The 19,098-nt window shown below is 44.3% G+C and overlaps 1 protein-coding gene across 1 annotated transcript in view; it reads right to left on the bottom strand.

Moving 5' to 3' along the window:
- Positions 1–7,794, bottom strand: part of LOC126267037 (ras-related and estrogen-regulated growth inhibitor) — a 374,631-nt gene extending 366,837 nt beyond the window's left edge. Inside the window, exon 1 of the mRNA XM_049971825.1 lies at positions 7,649–7,794. The gene's annotated coding sequence lies outside the window, so the exon portion shown is untranslated. The remainder of the gene's footprint in view (positions 1–7,648) is intronic.
- Positions 7,795–19,098: the final 11,304 nt, after the last annotated feature.

Raw genomic sequence — 19,098 nt, 5'->3', positions numbered from 1 at the left:
TATCTGCACGTCGGTGGCAGAGTGATTGCTGTCCAGGAGCTGGTTTACCGTACTGTGAAATTTCGTTTCGTACACGACGTGCTTTTGCGACAGCTACATGTGTTGGCCCAGCAGGTTTATCACTGTCTTGCTCATCTATGAAGCAATACTGGACCTTGCGGTGTAATGAGATGACGGCCACATTGTCCACATGACTATGGCTTGTACAGTTTCTTCCATAGTGCTAGTGCGACACTGAATCAGGCACTGACTGTGGAGTTGTCTGAGTTGACCTCGTCAGCTGACAGCTCTAGTGATGGTGCATTCGCCATTCTGTAAAGTCCACAGATCCCTCAGACTGCATTGTAGGAGATGGTCGCTGAGGTGTTGAGTAGTCAAGTGTAGTGTTTCTGGACGATTACACTTCAACGTGCATTACAAAGATGACTGCCAACGGGCTGGACGTTCCCGTGGCGAACCTAGTGTGACAGACTGCCGTGTCTAGCGTCGCACAATACAAGTCGCTATTCTATACTGCCTCTAGTCTCGAGTCATTCAGGTTAAGGGTAGACAGGGATGGTTTAGAGTCTGAAGTTTCCTCCCTCCTGTGGGCAACTCCATAAATTATACTTCTGCAGGATAACGTTTGGCCGCATGTTGAAGGGAATGGGCCAATCTTCGAGGATCGACGGGTATCGATGCCATTTCCTTCGCCGTCGGAACGTGCATCGCCACGCTGCGTTTCGGTATATAAGAGGCTGGAAAAAATCTGTTGGTCTAAAGATGACAACGAGGTGTTCTTCAATGGCACTAATTAACAGTTCATGCAAAGTCTGTAGCCTGGAACACGTTCTTACAATATTTCTTCCTATAGCGCCTCCACCCGTCGGAGGTTCGAGTCCTCCCTCGGGCATAGAAGTGTGTGTGTGTGTGTGTGTGTGTGTGTGTGTGTGTGTGTGTGTGTGTGTGTGTGTGTTGTCCTTAGCGTAACTTAGTTTAAGTTAGGTTAAATAGTGCGTAAGCTTAGGGACCGATGACCTCAGTAGTTTGGTCCCATAAGACCTTACCACAAATTTCCAATGTCCTATAGCATAGGCCATATTTTCCCGGCTCATCCGCAACATCAGCAGACATTATAATAATGTTCTTGAATAAAGTTTAAAAACTAGTCTCCATAATTCATAAACTGTTTTTTTTTAGGGTTCCGTACCTCAGTAGGTAAAACGTAACCCATATGGGATCTCTCTTATGTCCGTCTCTATGTCTGCCTGTTCGAAATATTTCTCTGGAACGATCTCTTGGCGCTGTAAGAAAGTGAAGCTTCTAACACAATGCAATCAAAAGATATGGCCATTTATGTCACATACTTTGACACCCACCAACTCACTCATCAAAGCGAACACGTTACTTCCCGTTCACTAAGAATCACGAAATCTGCCAAGAAGCAGTTTTCCGGTACAACCAAAGGAAAAAATCCGAATATTGTTAACCTATAATTACATTACACGAAACAAAATATATTTCTCATTTGTTATCAGACTTTTTGCCTGTTCCTCTGTTAAGACCCCTTCTTCTCAGGAAGAGGTAGACGTCTGAAGTTGAAATTCATGTCACTTCTGTGGTCCCTCCGCGATGCAATAGCTTTAAGCTTCTAAGCCAATGAAATCAAAAGATACGGCAACTCATACATCAAAACCTATTTGGCACTCCAATTGACGTAGGATCATGAAATTCGACAAGAAGAAACGTTTCACAGTATAGATGAAGGGAAAGTTAAAAAATTGTTAATTTATCACGTCAAAAGAAAAATTATTTTATCATTTTCTATCACACTTCAGTCTTGAAATTAAAACTTTCTCGAAAGTTTTGGAATCCCTAGGACCGACGTCTTGTTAGTACCATCGTCGATAACAGACAAAAATCGTAGAGACCATAGATTCCCGGAACGCATGAACTGCCTGTTGTGCGGAACCCTCAGACTGCGAGTCCTGCTCACACCTGGCCAATTTCTTTAACAGTTAATGCACTAATTGAGCAAGCATGCCTTTCGTTTTATCTGCCAAACGTAAAGTATCGAGTATTGCATTTCACCATTTAAAAACAAAAACCTGCATTGCATAAATTAATGGAGAAAAGAAACAGGCGCTTCAGTCCAGAACCACGCTGCTGCTACGGTCGCCGGTTCGAATCCTGCCTCGGGCATTGATGTGTGTGTAGTCCTTAGGTTAGTTAGGTTTAAGTAGGTCTAAGTCTAGGGGACTGATGACCTCAGATGTTACGTCTCACAGTCTGTAGAGCCATTTGAACCATTTGAAACAACAGGTGGTATTGGAGAATGTTTAACAATGAGCAAAACTAATGTGACTGAAAACAGTTGAATTTTCTTCGTCGATCCCTGCAAACACAGCAAACAAACCGCTACGAAGCATGAAGTTGTTTAGTGTTGAAGGATGACACACTGAAAACGCAACATAATCTTGACTACGTCGGGCCTTCCCGTATCTGGAGGCATGATTTCGCTCTACGAATGCTTTGTGAAGCAATTGAAAATCATAGTTCAGGTCGATGCTACGTAGCTGTCAGAATCTTTCGAGAGATTTTTCGTCAGAATATGCTTTAGAGAAAAGAGAACGCCACATCACTGTCGTATGAGGGAAGAAAATTACAGTACCCTAAGTAAAATATACATCTCACGATTATATAAGCGAATGTTGGGTAAAAAGTCCTTCTTTTTAGCTTTTCCCATGTAGCATTAGCTGTTTTCTTCTTCTCTCGCGAGTCAGATAGAAAACCTGCTTTTTCGCCTATTAAAAAATGGGCAAGTATATTACGAAACGAAGAGTCAGCGCATAGAATTGGGAAAGAAATTTAGTTTATGGATGAGCTCTTGAAGGAATACGTTTACATTTCCATGAACAATTAGTTTGGTGCAACAACTTGGAAAGGTAGGAAAATAAAGTAGGGCTGTAAAAGACTAGAATATGTAACATAGTTTATGAAGCAAAGTTTGCTGTCATGAACTCAGTGAGGCAGCAGAGGAATCCCTGGTGGGTGCATCAAATCTGTGAAAAAACTGAGGTATTATTAAGACAACAAACGGGAATATGGGCGTCCCCATGTGATGTTAGCTTTATGCAGTGATCTGAATGAAAATACAGCACTTAATCATGAGAGCCGTCTTGGTAGTAAGCAGACTAACGAGAAAAGAAATTAAGTATGGCAGTGCAAGATAGTTTATGAATTTCGATATGCCGACTGTTCCCCCATAAATGATCAAAGTTAAAAATTAGAAAATATTTTTCTAGATAGTGCAACTTTACAGTTTAAAGATGACTTTTTTTGTACACCTTTAAGTGGCTTCAAAGTAAAAGCAGGTTTACAGTAAACACTGTATCAAAAATTGGAGTCCAATATAAAGTTGTTTATTATTAATCCTTTGCTTCCATCATTTATAGATGATGAATAAAATAAAATAACAATTATTTCTCAGCATCGACGGTGTACTAACGAACACAGCAGGAGAGTACCTCCGACCAGAACGTCCTGCAATCTGAGACTGTAGTGCCAGCTATACCAGATCAAGTGAGGATCACCTGACACCTCCGGCCGTCGGTGTCGCTGCAGTATCCTAGGGACACGTAGCTCATTACATCCGTTGGTAAAACAACAACAAGAACAAAGATAAATAATCTGTTCATATGATTTCCATCAGCGTATTGCCAGTGGATTGAATGTACCATCCCAGACTTCTACAAATGTAATAATGTTATTCATACATTGGCAATCTGTACTGAGACTGTTTGACTAGTTGCAGTAAATAGTCGTATTTGACTAACGGAACTGCATTTTAGAACAAGCCCAGTCGCCGCTATACAGAAGATAGACGATATTAACAGATCACGAATCATACGACAGATGATGTGATTAACTGACAGGAGAACGTTTCTCCACAATAGCTAAAAGCAGACGGAGTAGAAAAATATGTGGAACGAGCTGACGAAACTACACGCTGGCCATTAAACTTGCAACTCCAGGATAACAAACAACGAAAACCTACTTATGTGCGTTCATAGTACAGCAGAAAGAATGCATATTTAAATGTCTGGGTGATTTCTTGGTATAAAGCGTGTGAAATCAAGCAGACTACACGCAGCTGCCCCCTATAAAAGTAGCAGCTCCTCCCGGCTGAGTATGAAGGTAAACAGAGATTAGTACCAGATAGATGGACGAAATTCCATGTAGCTTCATCTCTATGTGTCAGTCTTTCGGCAACCCATGGCCCCATATTTCCAGTGGGTCGGTGATCTAGAGAACGTGCTGGCCTGGACAATAGTCGAACAGCCTCTGAATCGAAGCAGACCAGGATATCATAACCGCAGGTGGTGTTGCGTAATCTTGGTAAAACATGTGAGGCAATCAAAAGAATTCCGTTCAAAGGCCGTGCAGTCCAGAATCTATATGCCTATCAGACAAAATCTCCGTGAGCATTCAGGCAATCATCCCACCGGCGCACTAGGGTGAAGATACCCGTTTGGTAAACCACCATGTCCGGCTGCCTGAAGAATCTGTAACTGCGTGCTACACATCCTCGTATGACAGGACCCTTAAAGATCTCTTTTAATGGACCGAAGGAGCGATAGTCGCATGGGGAGAGATCAGGACTATAGGGCAGGTGTACGAGTATCTCCCAGTCTTCCATAATGGATAAAGCTGGCGTCCCAAATCGATCGATGTCTTGTGTCGAACCACGACGAACACGGAACTTGGTGCACCATTCCGCAATGGTGTTATTGGACAGACATGCTGCCCCTTAAACTTTCTTCGTACACCGATGGATGTCTACCAGTGTTTGTCCTTCAGCAGCTAGAACAGAATAAGAGTACGCTGGTCCTGTAATAGACGCATTTAGTTGCCATAGTCACGTTTCTGTTTTTAGCACATGCACAGTGGAAAGACACGAACGCTACATTGACATCTTGGCTACGTGTCTGTGCTTGTATATCCTCATCGGAGGCACGCTACATTTCATATACACTGCAGCAACACCCACAGACTGAAAGTTTTTGATCGTCCCTTATATAACGCCATGGAGATCACGTAAGATAGGGTACAGCCATTGTCCTTAACATCTGAGAAATGTCACAGTTACTGCCCAAATTGTTGACAGTGCTAATCAGAGGAGATCGTGTTGTATATCCAGTGGGACCCTGTACCATCACCTTGATGCTGGACCCGCATGGAGATGGCGGATGCAATCCGGCACCTTTCGTTCTGTCGTAGCCTATACACACGGATTCGTCCACTGTAAAAGCTGTAAACAGAATCGTCTGAAAAAGTGGCTGCGCTATGCTCCTGTGTACACCACCGTCAGCGTGCCTCTCCCTACTGTCGCATCAAGGGTTGGCCCAAATGGCTCTGAGCACTATGGGTCATCAGCCCCCTAGAACTTAGAACTACTTAACCCTAACGAACCTAAGGATAGCACACACATACACCCATGCCCGAGGCAGGATTCGAACCTGCAACCGTAGCGGTCGCGTGGTTCCAGACTGTAGCAGCTAGAACCCCTCGGCCACCAACGCCGGCGTCGTCTCAAGGGAATCCACAACAATGGCCGCAGTGCTAACGACCCTTGGTGCTCCAGAAATCGACACGTTGTCCGCGTAGACACTAGTCTACCTGTAGACCAGCCGATTTTCTGAGTCAAGGTACGCAGAATGGCTGTACATTCCTGCGCAGTCCTCTCCAGCGCTAGTCGCGTGGAACCATTGAAACTCTGCGTGGCGTTGGGTATAATCCTCCTAATGTCATCGATTAAGTATCCTATGTCTTACACCTAATAACGCGAGCGGCCAGTTCGCAGTATTATGAACTGCGGCCTTGAATGGCCAAGATGTTGCGTCTGTTGCGTTTCGACGTTTCTTCTTCTTACGCAAGGGACAATACAATCTCCTGAAAAACAATCAACATTCAGATACGACCAGTGATGAGATACCAGCAAAGTAAAGTTTGATTCTATACAAAATGTATACAGTGTCAGTCATGTCTACTTTAACTTGCTACGCTGAAATACTTCTCGTTTGCATGTTCAAGCAGCAGTACACTTCATGATAATTTGACGTTTACTATACGCCTCCTTACGATTTTCACGGCCAGCAGCATTGTACGGAGTACGTAGCGTGTTGAACCGTTCGTGGAAAACCTGTAAACTTCTGAAACACGACACAGGTTCATTATACACCGCACGAAAATCTAAGGCAAGTTGATATGTCAGTGTAACTGTGCAAATGAAAGAAGAATGCTGTAATGTTAGAAAAAAGGATAGCTGTAAGCAACATACCGAAAATGGAATCTCGAAACTGAAATACACACTACTCTTTACTGGTGGAAGTAAAACTATGAGGAGGGGGCGTGACTGGTGCTAGGGTAGCTCGAGATGGCAGAGCACTTGCCTGCGAAAGGAAAAGGCTCAGAGTTCGAGTCTCGGTCCAGGACACATTTTTTTAATCTGCCAGGAATCTTCATGCACTACTCTTTAATAACATGGAGCATTCTGTATGAAAAAGTCATAGAAACATATGCTTTATTGTTAGTGCGTTTCGAGAGACAGTATTTGAAACTCACTGCGTTTGCACTCTGAACGCCCTATGTGGACATGAATTTCCTGCTGAGTTTTTCTGTTAAGGTGTAATGTGGTATCATCTACCAACGCATTGGTCATTTGAGTTTCCAAATGGTTCAAATGGCTCTGAGTACTATGGGACTTAACTTCTGAGGCCATCAGTCCCCTATAACTTAGAACTACTTAAACCTAAATAACCTAAGGACATCACAAACATCCATGCCCGAGGCAGAATTCGAATCTGCGACCGTAGCAGTCGCGCGGTTCCAGACTGTAGCGCCTCGAACCGCTCGGGCACACTGGCCGGCTTTTGAGTTTACAAACATGTCTTAACGAACAGCACAGTTCTTACACAATCTCTTTCTCGAAGTACCGGCGGGTGGTTTCATTGGCGAAAACACCTCAAACGTCGCAGTACGGAATACATATGCAATCCCCTCATGGAGCAGTACACTTTTTGAAGTGGACTTATTGTGGACGACGTTCGATGCATATTAATTATTTTTTAATTTTTAATTTAATTTAATTATTTTTTAATTTTTAATTTAATTTTTTTTTAGCGTGCGGGCGGAGTTGTCTGTAGATCGAAATCTACAACTAGTCGAAATAAAAAAAAAACACTTATCAATTTTCAAAGTCGCGTTGAAGAGAAAAGTAAATAACAGCAATACAGTATGTGTCAATAATACTGAAGGCGACAGTGGCAATTTTTTACGTGACTGATGAAGGAGAACTGATAGTCAAACACAATAGTTAATGAAACTGTTATTGTTCTATCGCCTACACAGTTCATACTTCTTAAAGTTAGAAGGCGTTGCATCACAAAAGTCATTTATAATACGTCAAATATTCATACGACGTTCTGTTTTCACCTGCAGTGCGTGTCCCTTCCCACCTGAAACGACTTGCACGCACAGTGCTTGTTATTTGCTAAACACGGTTTCCCGAATGCTAAGCGGGAGACTGCAGACCAGTCCCCGCACACAAAAACGCCTGCAAGTCTTTAAGCTACCCGCTGCAGAGTGGGCTGCCGTGGCGGGCGCCTACCTGTTGCTGCCGCTGCCTCGGCGACGCGCCGGCGTGCTGCGTGAGCCCTGGTCCGGTGCCCGCTGCCCGCTGCCCGCTGCCCGCTGCCCGCTGTCCCAACCCACTCCAGCACTCGCGGTCCGCTGACTGCGGCTGCCACTGAGCGACTGCGTGCAGCGGCAGACGCGGCTAAAAATAACGCGAATACCGGCCAGAGTGGGGGCACGAGGGTAGGCCAGGGGGCGGGCGTCGCGCGCCGTCGTCCACGCGACTGGCGCACCTGTCACACGCCCCGGCCGGCCGCTGTGCCGTCCACACAACGCCAAAATACCGCAAGTGCGAGGCCCGCGTTACTACAGGGAACCACAGCAGCGATTTTGGAGTACGACAAAGTATGGCGCGATAACCGTATTTTAATACAAAATATGCGATTTGGATGACAAAATATTTCATTTGCATTTTGTGGGCGGACCTTGTACTCCAGTATTGAAATGCATGCCGGGAAAACGAAAAGTTTTTGTGAATTTGTAAAGTAATACATTCGAGATATCTGAATCAAAAACTAAGATTAACTTCTCGCAGCTGGGGCTCGCAGAAATGTAAAATTTTGAAAATAATGTCGTGGTCGCTGTATATTTATTTGTAAAACTCAAAAATGTTGTTTCGACCGTATGGCCATCGTTGTTGTCGTGCTCTTCATCCAGAGACTCGTTTGATGCAGCTCTCCATGCTGCTCTATCCTGTGTTAGCTTCTTCATCTCCCAGTAACTACTGGAACCGACATCCTTCTGAATCTGCTTAGTGTATTTATCTCTTGGTCTCCCTCTACGACTTTACCCTCCACGCTTCCTTCCATCACTAAATTGGCTATCCCTTGATGACATAGAACGTGTGCTACTAACCGATCCCTTCTTCTAGTAAAGTTGTGCCACAAATTGCTCTTCTCCCAGATTCTGTTCAGTACCTCCTCATTAGTTACGTGAACTATCCATCTAATCTTCAGCATTCCTCTGTAGCACCACATTTCGAAAGCTATTCTCTTCTTGTCCAAACTACTTATCGTCCATGATTCACTTCCATACATGGCTACATTTCTCACAAATGCTTTTAGAAAAGACTTCCTGACACTTAAATCTATACTGGATATTAACAAATTTCTCTTCTTCAGAAACGCTTTCCTTGCCATAGCCACTCTACCTCTTATATCCTCTCTACATCAACCATCATCAGTTATTTTGCTCCCAAAATAGCAAAACTCATCTACTATTTTAAGTATCTCGTTTCCTAAATCTAATTTCCTCAGCATAACCTGATTTAATTCAACTACATTCTATTATCCTCGTTTTACTTTTGTTGGTGTTCATATTATATCCTCATTTCAAGACACTGTCCATTTCATTCAACTGCTCTTACAGTTCCTTTGCTGCTGAGAATTACAATGTCATCGACGAACCTCAATGTTTTTATTTCATGTCCATGGATTTTAATTCCTACTCCAAATTTTACTTTTGTTTCCTTTACTGCTTGCTCAATATACTGATTGAATAACATTGGGGAGAGGCTACAACCTTGTCTCACTCCCTTCCCAACTACTGCTTCCCTTTGATGCCCATCGACTCTTACAACTACAATCTGGTTTCTGTAGAAATTGTAAACAGCCTTTCGCTCCATGTATTTTACACCTGCCACCTTCTGAATTGTAAGAGAGTATTCCAGTACACATTGTCAAAAGTTTTTTCTATGCCTACAAATGCTAGAAACGTAGGTTTGCCTTTCCTTAATCTATGTTCTAAGAAAAGTCGTAGGGTTAGTATTGCCTCACGTGTTCCAACATTTCTACAGAATCCAAACTGATCTTCCCTGAGGTTGACTTCTCCCATTTCGATAATATTGCCTTCAAGTACATCTCCCTTGTATAGGCCCTCTATACTTTCCACCATTCTGCTTTCCCTTCTTCGCTTACAACTGTTTTTCTATCTGAGTTCTTGATTTTCGTGCAAGTGGTTATCTTTTCTCCAAAGGGCTGTTTAATTTTCCTGTAGGTGGTATCTATCTTACCCCTAGTGATATGCCTCTACATCCTTACATTTGTCCTCTAGCAATCCCTGCTTAGCCATTTTGCACTTCTTGTCGATCTCATTTTTGAGACGTTTGTATCCCTTTTTCCCTGCTTCATTTACTGCGTTTTTATATTTTCTTCCTTTGATTAATTAAATTGAATGTCTCTTCTGTTACCTCGTCTGTTTACCTACTTGATCCTCTGCTGTCTTCAGTATTTCACCTCACAAAGGTACCCATTCTTCTTCTATTGTATTTCTTTCCCCCTTTCTTGTCAGTCGTCCCCTAACGCTCTCTCTAAAAACTTTCTACAACCTCTGGTTCTTTCAGTTTATCCACGACCCATATCGTTCAACTCCCACCTTTTTGCAGTTTCTTCAGTTTTAATCTACAGTTCATAACCAATAGATCGTGGCCAGAGTCCACAGCCGCCCCAACGCCATACAATTTAAAACCTGGTTCCTAAATCTGTTTCTCGCCGTTATATAATCTGTCTGAAACCTTTCTATGTCTCCAGGCCTCTTCCACGTACACAACCTTCTTTCATGATTCTTGAATCAAGTGTTAGCTATGATTAAGTTCTGCTCTTTCCGAAATTCCTTACCCCCATTCCATATTCACCTACTACGTTTCCCTCTTTTCATTTTCCTACTATCAAATTCCAGTCTCCCATGACTATTAAATTTTTGTCTCCCTTCACTATCTGAATAATTTCTTTTATCTCATCATACATTTCCTCAATCTTTTCGTCATCTGCGGAGCTAGTTGGCATATAAAGTTGTACTACTGTGGTAGGTGTGGGCTTCGTGTCTATGTTGGATAGAATAATCCTTTCACTATGTTTTTCGTAGTAGCTTACCCGCGCTACTATTTTTTTATTCATTATTTAACTAGTCCTGCATTACCCCTATTCGATTTTGTATTTATAACCCTGTATGCACCTGACCAGAAGTCTTGTTCCTCCTGCCACCGAACTTTACCAAGTCCCACTACATCTAACTTTAACCTATCCATTTCCCTTTTTAAATTTTCTGAGCCACCTACCCAATTAAGGGATCTGACATTCCGCGCTCTGATCCGTAGAACGCACAGTTTTGTTTCTCCTGGTAATGACGTCCTCCGCCCGGAGATGCGAATGGGGGACTATTTTATCTCTGGAATGTTTTACCCAGGAGGACGCCATCATTTAACAATGCAGAAAAGCTGCATGCCCTCGGAAAAAATTAAGGCTGTAGTTTCCCTTGCTTTCAGCCGTTCGCAGTAGCACCACAGAAATGTCGGTTTGGTTACTGTTACAAGGCCAGATCAGTCATCCAGACTGTTGCCCGCGTAACTACTGAAGAGACCGGTGCCCGTCTTCAGGAACCGCACGTTTGTCTGGCTTCTCAACAGATACCCTTCCATCGCGGTTGCACCTACGGTACGGCTATCTGTATCGCTGAGGCACGCAAGCCTCCCCACCAACGGCAAGGTCCATGTACGGGTAACAGAGTAAAATTTGACTGCAAAACTTTTCTTACTGTGGACCATTGGATCGAAAATTTGGGTGACATTGCACGAGCGCTAGCACTATCCGGAAATGCTGCATGCTCAGTTACAGCAACAGCAACCTCGTCAATAACTCATTGGCGTTCAAATGGTTCAAATGGCTCTGAGCACTATGGGACTTAACTTCTGAGGTCATCAGTCCCCTATAACTAACCTAAGGACATCACTCACATCCATGCCCGAGGCAGGATTCGAACCTGCGACCGTAGCAGTCGCGCAGTTCCGGACTGAAGCGCCTACAACCTCTTGGCCACCGTGGCCGGCTCAGTAGAGTCTTCTTCAAATCATCTGATGACATGAGGCCTCTCCCCACAGCTTTTATTCGGCGATACTCTCTCAATGCAGTACTGTCATTGCTGCCATTCACATAAAACAGTTTCAAGGTCTCTCTCCTCGATAGTCATACTGTTCATTCACGCTATAGCTCATCGAACTACAGCGTGGATGTCATGCCGTGATACGAACAGTGTACAGCGCCAGATTCGCGCGGTCGTCAAAAGTGAAAATAACTTTTTTCCAGAGTAAATAGGTTTTCCGTTAAGACATTAGCATACCTATCAAGTCTTGCTGCAGTACGATAATTACAGCCCACACTGGACCACTGGCAGTAGCTGCACTTTAATTATAACCACCCAGTACGTTCACTTTACTTGTCTGTATACACGGAGCGCAATTTAGACCGGTATCTCACACCCAAAAATATTTTGCGTCATCAAGACGTGGCAGACGTGTATCCACCTGGCGCAAAGTCTCGAGTGATGCCTGCATGAATTTAAGAACTATAGCGTAATATTAGTAAGCTCTCAGTACACACAGAGCATTTTTCAGGTGACAGTGAACCTAGGCCAAGGCATTCACTTTATGTCGACGGAGGGCAGACTACCACTCGCATATGACTTATATGCTGTGCATCCAATGAAGAAGATAAAATTTCGGACATGTTTCCAATACTTCAATGGAAACGGTTGCTATCGCGTGCCATCTGGTGGCAAAGACCGAAAGGTGCAACGTGATACGTAACATCCCACGGTGTTATTTTTGCGAACTTTCTCACAATTTTCTGCAAACCTCACTTTATTATTACCTTTAACAAAATGTGAGATTATCATAGCATAGAGAGTTAAAGGATAGTAATAACGTAACATCTTTTGTACAAACCTCTGTAATGTCCTCATATTGAGGAGTGGTGTTGAAACTTTTACAACACAGCTGTTTATTATGGTAACTAAACAAAGTACATTTTTGAGGTACAACATCTTCATAACTTGATAACTGGAAACTGTCTGTCTAGCTATCGCTTGAGCCTTGTCCCGCAGTGACGCAGGGTCAGCCATAGTTTATCGGATTTGGCATGTTAATGGTTTAAGGGGTGGGCGGATGTCCTTCCTGCCGGCACCCCATACCCCCCGGGACAGAATTAGTGTACCCCAACTGTGTCGAGTGTAATCCATGGAATTGTGCAAATGTGTTCAGATGGCTGCAAGCCGTGTAACTGAAGCGAAACATGGGGACCAGCCCGGTATTCACCTTTCGGGATGTGGAAAACCGCCTAAAAACCACATCCAGGCTGGCCGGCACATCGGCCCTCGTCGTTAATCCGCTGTGCCGATGCGATCCGGGACCGGCGCGTCTACCCGAGTCCAGGAAGCAGCCTGTTAGCGCTGTCGGCTGCCCTGGCGGGTAACTGGAAACTGGCTATCCTGGACAATATCTCGAGGGGAAGAGAATTCGGCATGGTTCAACGGGGCGGGCAGCTTGGAGGCTGCCACTGGTAAGCACGGCGAAGTGGTGCCTCGTGAGCGGCTGTCAGAAGCGCGGCGGCGGATGTGGGTCACGGCGAAGACGGCGCGGTGGCAAGGCAAGCAGCGGAAGCGGTCGTAGCAGACGGAGTCCATTGCGGGAACTTGAAGCGGCTCTTAATCCGTCTGAGTACGGGACGTGTCCGCCCTCATCCGGGGGGACCGCAAACCTATTTGTATGTAGCTGCCTGTGGGAGGATAGGCCGCGGTACCACGCGGATGTGAAACAGTGCCCGCCGATCATACCGCTGCAGGCTGCCACTCACACGCCACGTAGTGGCAAAGCTAGTGCCCCCGGACGCTGCAGCAGCTGCTGGCGGCTCGCTGTACACAGTGCCTTGCGTCGTCTGTTTACTAACAGCCCCGTAAGTGAGGCAGCTCCCGTTTCTGGCCCGCTAAACATAGACAGAAGTGTCGTGGTCGAACTATGTAGGGGGGCAGCTCTGCGTACACCACACAATCACCTTACTGAGTCCCAGTGACGTCATGTCATTATGAACTTCAGGCCAGAGTCGCTTTATACTGCCCTTCCACCAAAACATTACAACTGAGTGTTGACCATTGCTTTGCTATATGTTGCCATACTATGAGGCGAAAAAGCAGTGACCGTGGAGTTCCATCCTAAATGGTGGTGTAACTGACATTTCACAGCGAGAAATTTCTAGATATGTATTTATAATATTAGTGTTCAGTGACGGTAGATGTTCTGAACTTGTTCCATCACGTATTAACTTCTAATTCCTCTTAGAAAAATTAGTCAGTAAAATTACGCAATTGTTTATGTATAATATATGTTCTAAGAGTTTAACTATTTGCAGTACATCAATTTGGAGTGCGCCTTCGCCAAGTACTGATTTGCGCCTACTGATTCTTACAAAACCTCACATAGCAACCGCCACAGCCACAGCCACAGCAATTGGTGTTCCACCAAGAAATACACACATTACATCTACCAGTGCTTTCTGGTATTTAGATTCAATTCTAAAACCTGAAGTTATATTTTACATGAGGTGAAAGAAAATATAAAGATGCTTTACTAGGAACTTTTACTGTTCAAACATCTCATATCGGTCACTGCCAAAGATTGATCTTCAGAAGTATTTAAATATGTTTCAATTCTTGAGCGATAGACGGTCGTGATTTTGTGTGTTAAATAATTTGACAGGATCCACATCTAACAGAGATAATATCCATTCTAATTTTACCATCCCTTGCTGTAATGTAATCTGCACAACTCCCATAACTTGTTTCCTGCATTTTCCACTGCTAATGGTGCTGATTATAAAGCAAAACTTTGCCTACTGCGTTTTTTCTCGCTGGATACTGAATGTAGCGACCTATGCTATAATGAGAGAACTTAAGCAATATCTTGCCTTTGACGTCTACGACAATAGCAGTTGCTTGTTTTGGCACAAAATTTTCTACAACAGCTTTCAATCCTTGCAAGGCTATGAATACCGTCTTAATTTTGAAAGAATGAGGAAGCTATCATTTAATCTTCTAATGCCATTGACTACACTATAATACAGCAAATAAGGTATTTACTGCGATGAGTTCTGTTACTTACAAAGTGTTAGCGAGGTTACTTGTTCCAAATGTTAACCCGGAAAAACTTCTGTCGATATAATGGTGTCTGTGGAAGCTAGCCCTTATGCACATTCAAACGCTTGAATTGTGGGGTGTGGAGAGTGTTATGGTGTTAGTTAGCACATCGTACGTCTGTTTGCGTCGCTACTGCACAGTTGGGCTGTTAAACATGACAGCAGTTGTTTATTGTAGCGAGGAAGTGGATGGTGCCGGGAAGAGGAGTGAGGAGGGGAGAGATAGTGGTGAGGAGACAACAATCACCCATGATATCAGAGCCTTAGGCGTGTCTGTCCTCTTCTTTGCAATTGTTTACACAAAATATGTCTCAATATCATCTTCGACTATAGGCTCTCTAACTTAACCGCACTGACTATTAATTCTTCGAGCAGATCTATTATAGTTTTATATAGCGAATTGTATGTTACCCGGGGCCTAGAAACGACGGAGAGGCTCCGTCACCGCCGCAGCCGCAGTGGTCCACAACCCCACGACGACCACCGCAGTCAACATCATCCCTCCGCCGCTCCACACCGAACCACGATTCAGGGTTATTGTGCGGTTCGGCCCCCACAGTGGCGCCACAGTGGAAAATTTGCGGAAGATTGTGACGGGATTGGCGCAGAGCGTGTAGAGATACGTGTTAAAAGTTTGGCGGCAACAGTAACCGCAGGAGAATTCTGTGTCGTGGTTGGGTACAAACGCGCACGGATACATGGAAATCTGTGTCGTGATTGGCTACCAACGCGCACGGATCCATGCGGCGAAGAACGGCCAGGTTTGGAAAACACTCTGAAGTAGGACTCTGGGGTCGGCTGTGGAAGAGAGCAGTCGCGGTGTCTGGCTGCCCTGCTTCGAGAGCGTGGAGAGAAGTAGATTGGAGAAGTTACCGGCATTGAGTCCAGTGGTTACTCTCCAACTCTGAATAGTTTAGAGCATACGACTCCACACACGTAGCATTGTCTGTTCCTCTGAGGAGAGAAACAGATTTGTACTAACTTGTGGTGTTCATATGCAATCTGAAGTGTACCTTTGCTGTCGCGCACTTGAGTCGACCAACTACTCTTGGCATATGTGCAAGTAGCTTGAGTATTGACTAGTGACGGACTCCGCAATTGAACTCTTACGTACAGGAGTGTACGGGTGCAAACCACGTCCACGTTGGAGATTAAAGCCAAGCTCGCTCACGGGAAAGACATCACTACGTTGGCTGGGCCGACCGTCATAATCATCACGGAGAATTACGGTGATATTAGCAATCATCAGCCAAAGTAGGGCACTGTAATTCTAAATGAGTTCATATTCCGCTAGCTCTTTGACTGGCGCTCTCTGAGTCTCTCCGTTCAGGCAGAACTGGAATAGTCACTTGCGGGTTCAGTGTTGGCTTAAGTAGTTAGGAAAAGAGAATGCATTGTGCCCATGATAGGCTAGTTAGGTTAAGAGTGTATTGTATTGTTATGTTAGGCTAGAAATATTGCTCATCCTGTTTTCTGAATAAATCTTAATTTGGTATCATATGCTAATTACCGCAATTTCGATGCAATTGATACTGGGGGCATAACCGCGCATTTAAACAGAGTCAACTTCAGTCAGATAGCAACTCATGGTCGACTAAGACTACCACTAGATATTTTTCAATATATCGATAATTTTACAATAAACCCCCATACGTTGCACGTGGCGACCCTGCCAGGATTGAGCAAAAATAGGAATCTTCTGATATTTTGTGTAAGGACTAACAGATCTCAGAGTGCGTAATTAAATATGTAAATGTGTGGAACAGAACTAGTTGCTTTAAATACTCCAGCGGCGCCTGTATTAATGAATGATATGTCTTTTCTTTCAGGATTTGTGTTGTAAAAGTGAGTCCCGCCCTAACTGGTATTGTGCATAACGGCGTTGTAATAACTCGTGATTTAGTTGTGGTTTGTGTTGCTGTTGTTGTGTTTAATTTATTTCATGTGGTGTACTAGGATTAAAGTAGACTGTATATGTTTTGTGTTGGGTAGTTGATTTGTGACAGATGATTACGCGAAGGAAGGTTAGAGAGAAGAGCATGGGTGTAGGAACTGTATACCCAGTTACTGTTACCATGACAGAACAAAGGCCGGCCGCTGTGGCGGAGCGGTTCTAAGCGCTACAGTCTGGAACCGCGCGACCGCTACGGACGCAGGTTCGAATCCTGCCTCGGGCATGGATGTGTGTCATGTTCTTAGGTTAGTTAGGTTTAAGTAGTTCTAAGTTCTAGAGGACAGATGACCTCAGATGTTAAGTCTCATAGTGCTTAGAGCCATTTGAACCATTTTTGAATGGGAAGGAATGGGAGATGAAATTGACAGCGAACTGCTTAAGATAGGAGAGAATAGCGAATACAGTGAGTTAATGGGGTGTCCGTCGGGGACCGACGAATCAACACAGCAGCATCTTGAGCCGGAAACATTAGTGCAGGAGTTTGGGACAGCGAGTCCACTGTCACGGAGACGTATCAGTAGGGCAGAAATATACCGAGCGTAATGCACCAGTCCTAAGGACATGTATAGGCGGACAGTATCAGAGATTGATAGATGGGAACCAAGAGAAGATCGTTTCTCACCTGTTAATTTAGAGGGGATGTGAAATGACCAGACCCTAGAGCAAAATAGTGGGATGGCGTGCATTTTAAGTTACCTAATCAAATTAGTGAACAAAGCAGATAAAACTCACACTGAATTAGCCAAAACACGAAGTGAATTACAAGCTGAAATAACTAAAACTCAAAGCAAATTAGACAAAACGTGTCTCGAATTGCAAACGAAAATGGAAGGTATCGAAAACCAAATGAAAAGTTACCGTACGGAAATGAAAACGGAAGTTGCGAAAGCGCAGATACGGGTGCAAGAAGCTAAAATAGTAGCGCGTAATGCAAACCAAATTACACAAGAGACTAGATCGGAGACTCGCACGACTGCCAAACTAGGCAAAAGAGCACTGACCAAATTGAACACACGTATTCGGAAATTAGAGGACGAGAAGACACATACTTCGGAATTGTCTATCGAAAGTCAGGAAGCTTAATACAAAAAAATAGAGAAAAGTTTAGAGGAGAGGCTGCGTCTTCTGTTAGAAAGAAAAGACGCACCCACCGGATCACGGGCAGAAACACAAAAACAAAGTGAAGACAGGCGCAACACTAATGCAGTCGTTGAATTGCCGAACAGAGAGAGCGGTCAACCGTCAACACGGGTAAATACAGAGCTAGGCGAAGAAACAAGGTTAAGACGAACACCAATACCAGTGTGGGCGGATGCAAGTACGCAAGAGCCCGTACATACGCATACAGACGGTAGGCAGTGCGAAGGCAGTATGCGACCGATGTCGGTACCGAGTTAGAGTGAAACATCACAAGGCACCGTACCTTGTACCGGAAGTCGGCAGACAGTCAAAATGAATAGAGAGCCAGTGATGCAGCCAGTTTCCAACTGTATACCACTGCGACGTTGTGACTCACACGTTACACGTGCGAGCTCGCCACACACGATTTGCCGCGAAAGGAAACAAGCAGAAAACGTATTCAATCACGAACAGTATCTCACGATCCGAAAATTCCATCACTTCACGGAGGAAGGCAATGTGCTCCATCCTCGGAGCTTCATGGAACAATTCACGGAAGCAATACCGCTGTATTGGCCGGAGCAAAAGAAGATGGACTTCGTATGCGCACACTTAGAAGGGATGGTCGCAGGAACCATGAGAAAGACAGCACAATCGTGCAAAACATATGAGGAATTTCGTAGTGCTTTCTTGAATCAGTCCTGTTCTAGAGTAACACAGGACAGAATCAAGCAAGAGTTGATGATGCTAAGAGACATGGAAGGGTCGGGTTTTAAGAGCGCGATAAAATTCTTTTACCAAATGGTAAAGAAAAATCACTGCCTTACAGTGACAGTGGGATAATTCGCTTATGTTTTATGAAGCTGCCGCCAGCGTAACAACAGGTTCTTGTAGGTAAATGTGTTGATGACATCGAGGGTTTTCGAGCGATATTGCGAGTGGTAGAATTTGTAATAACGCAAGAACAGACAGAGATGAGGTTAAAACAGAAGGAGAATAGCGGCGAGCAGTCACAAAGTGATCATCCACAGAATACTCCTGTAATCAACCGGCACCGTGGCCCAAATAATTGGCGCGGCAACGACAATAGACAGCAGTTTAACGGGCAGATGTTTAACAGACAAAATGGGCAAAACGGGAATTGGAACGGTAACCGGAGATACCATATCCAGCACCGAAACAATACTTATAATAGTGAAAACGAACAAAACGGAAGTTGGAACGGTAACCGTGAACACGGAAACCACTTCCAAAATAATTACCCACCGCACCGAGGACAAGAGAGCTTGCTGGTTCTCGAGATCCGACCTCCAAACCCAGGACGAGCGCAGCAGCAAAATGGCTCACACACTTGACAAAAACCGATAGCAGAAGTGACCACCCCCGTCCCGA

Source organism: Schistocerca gregaria, chromosome 4 (assembly GCF_023897955.1).
Source record: "Schistocerca gregaria isolate iqSchGreg1 chromosome 4, iqSchGreg1.2, whole genome shotgun sequence".
NCBI classification, from domain to species: Eukaryota; Metazoa; Arthropoda; class Insecta; order Orthoptera; family Acrididae; genus Schistocerca; species Schistocerca gregaria.
This window is presented reverse-complemented; position numbering and strand designations above follow the sequence as displayed.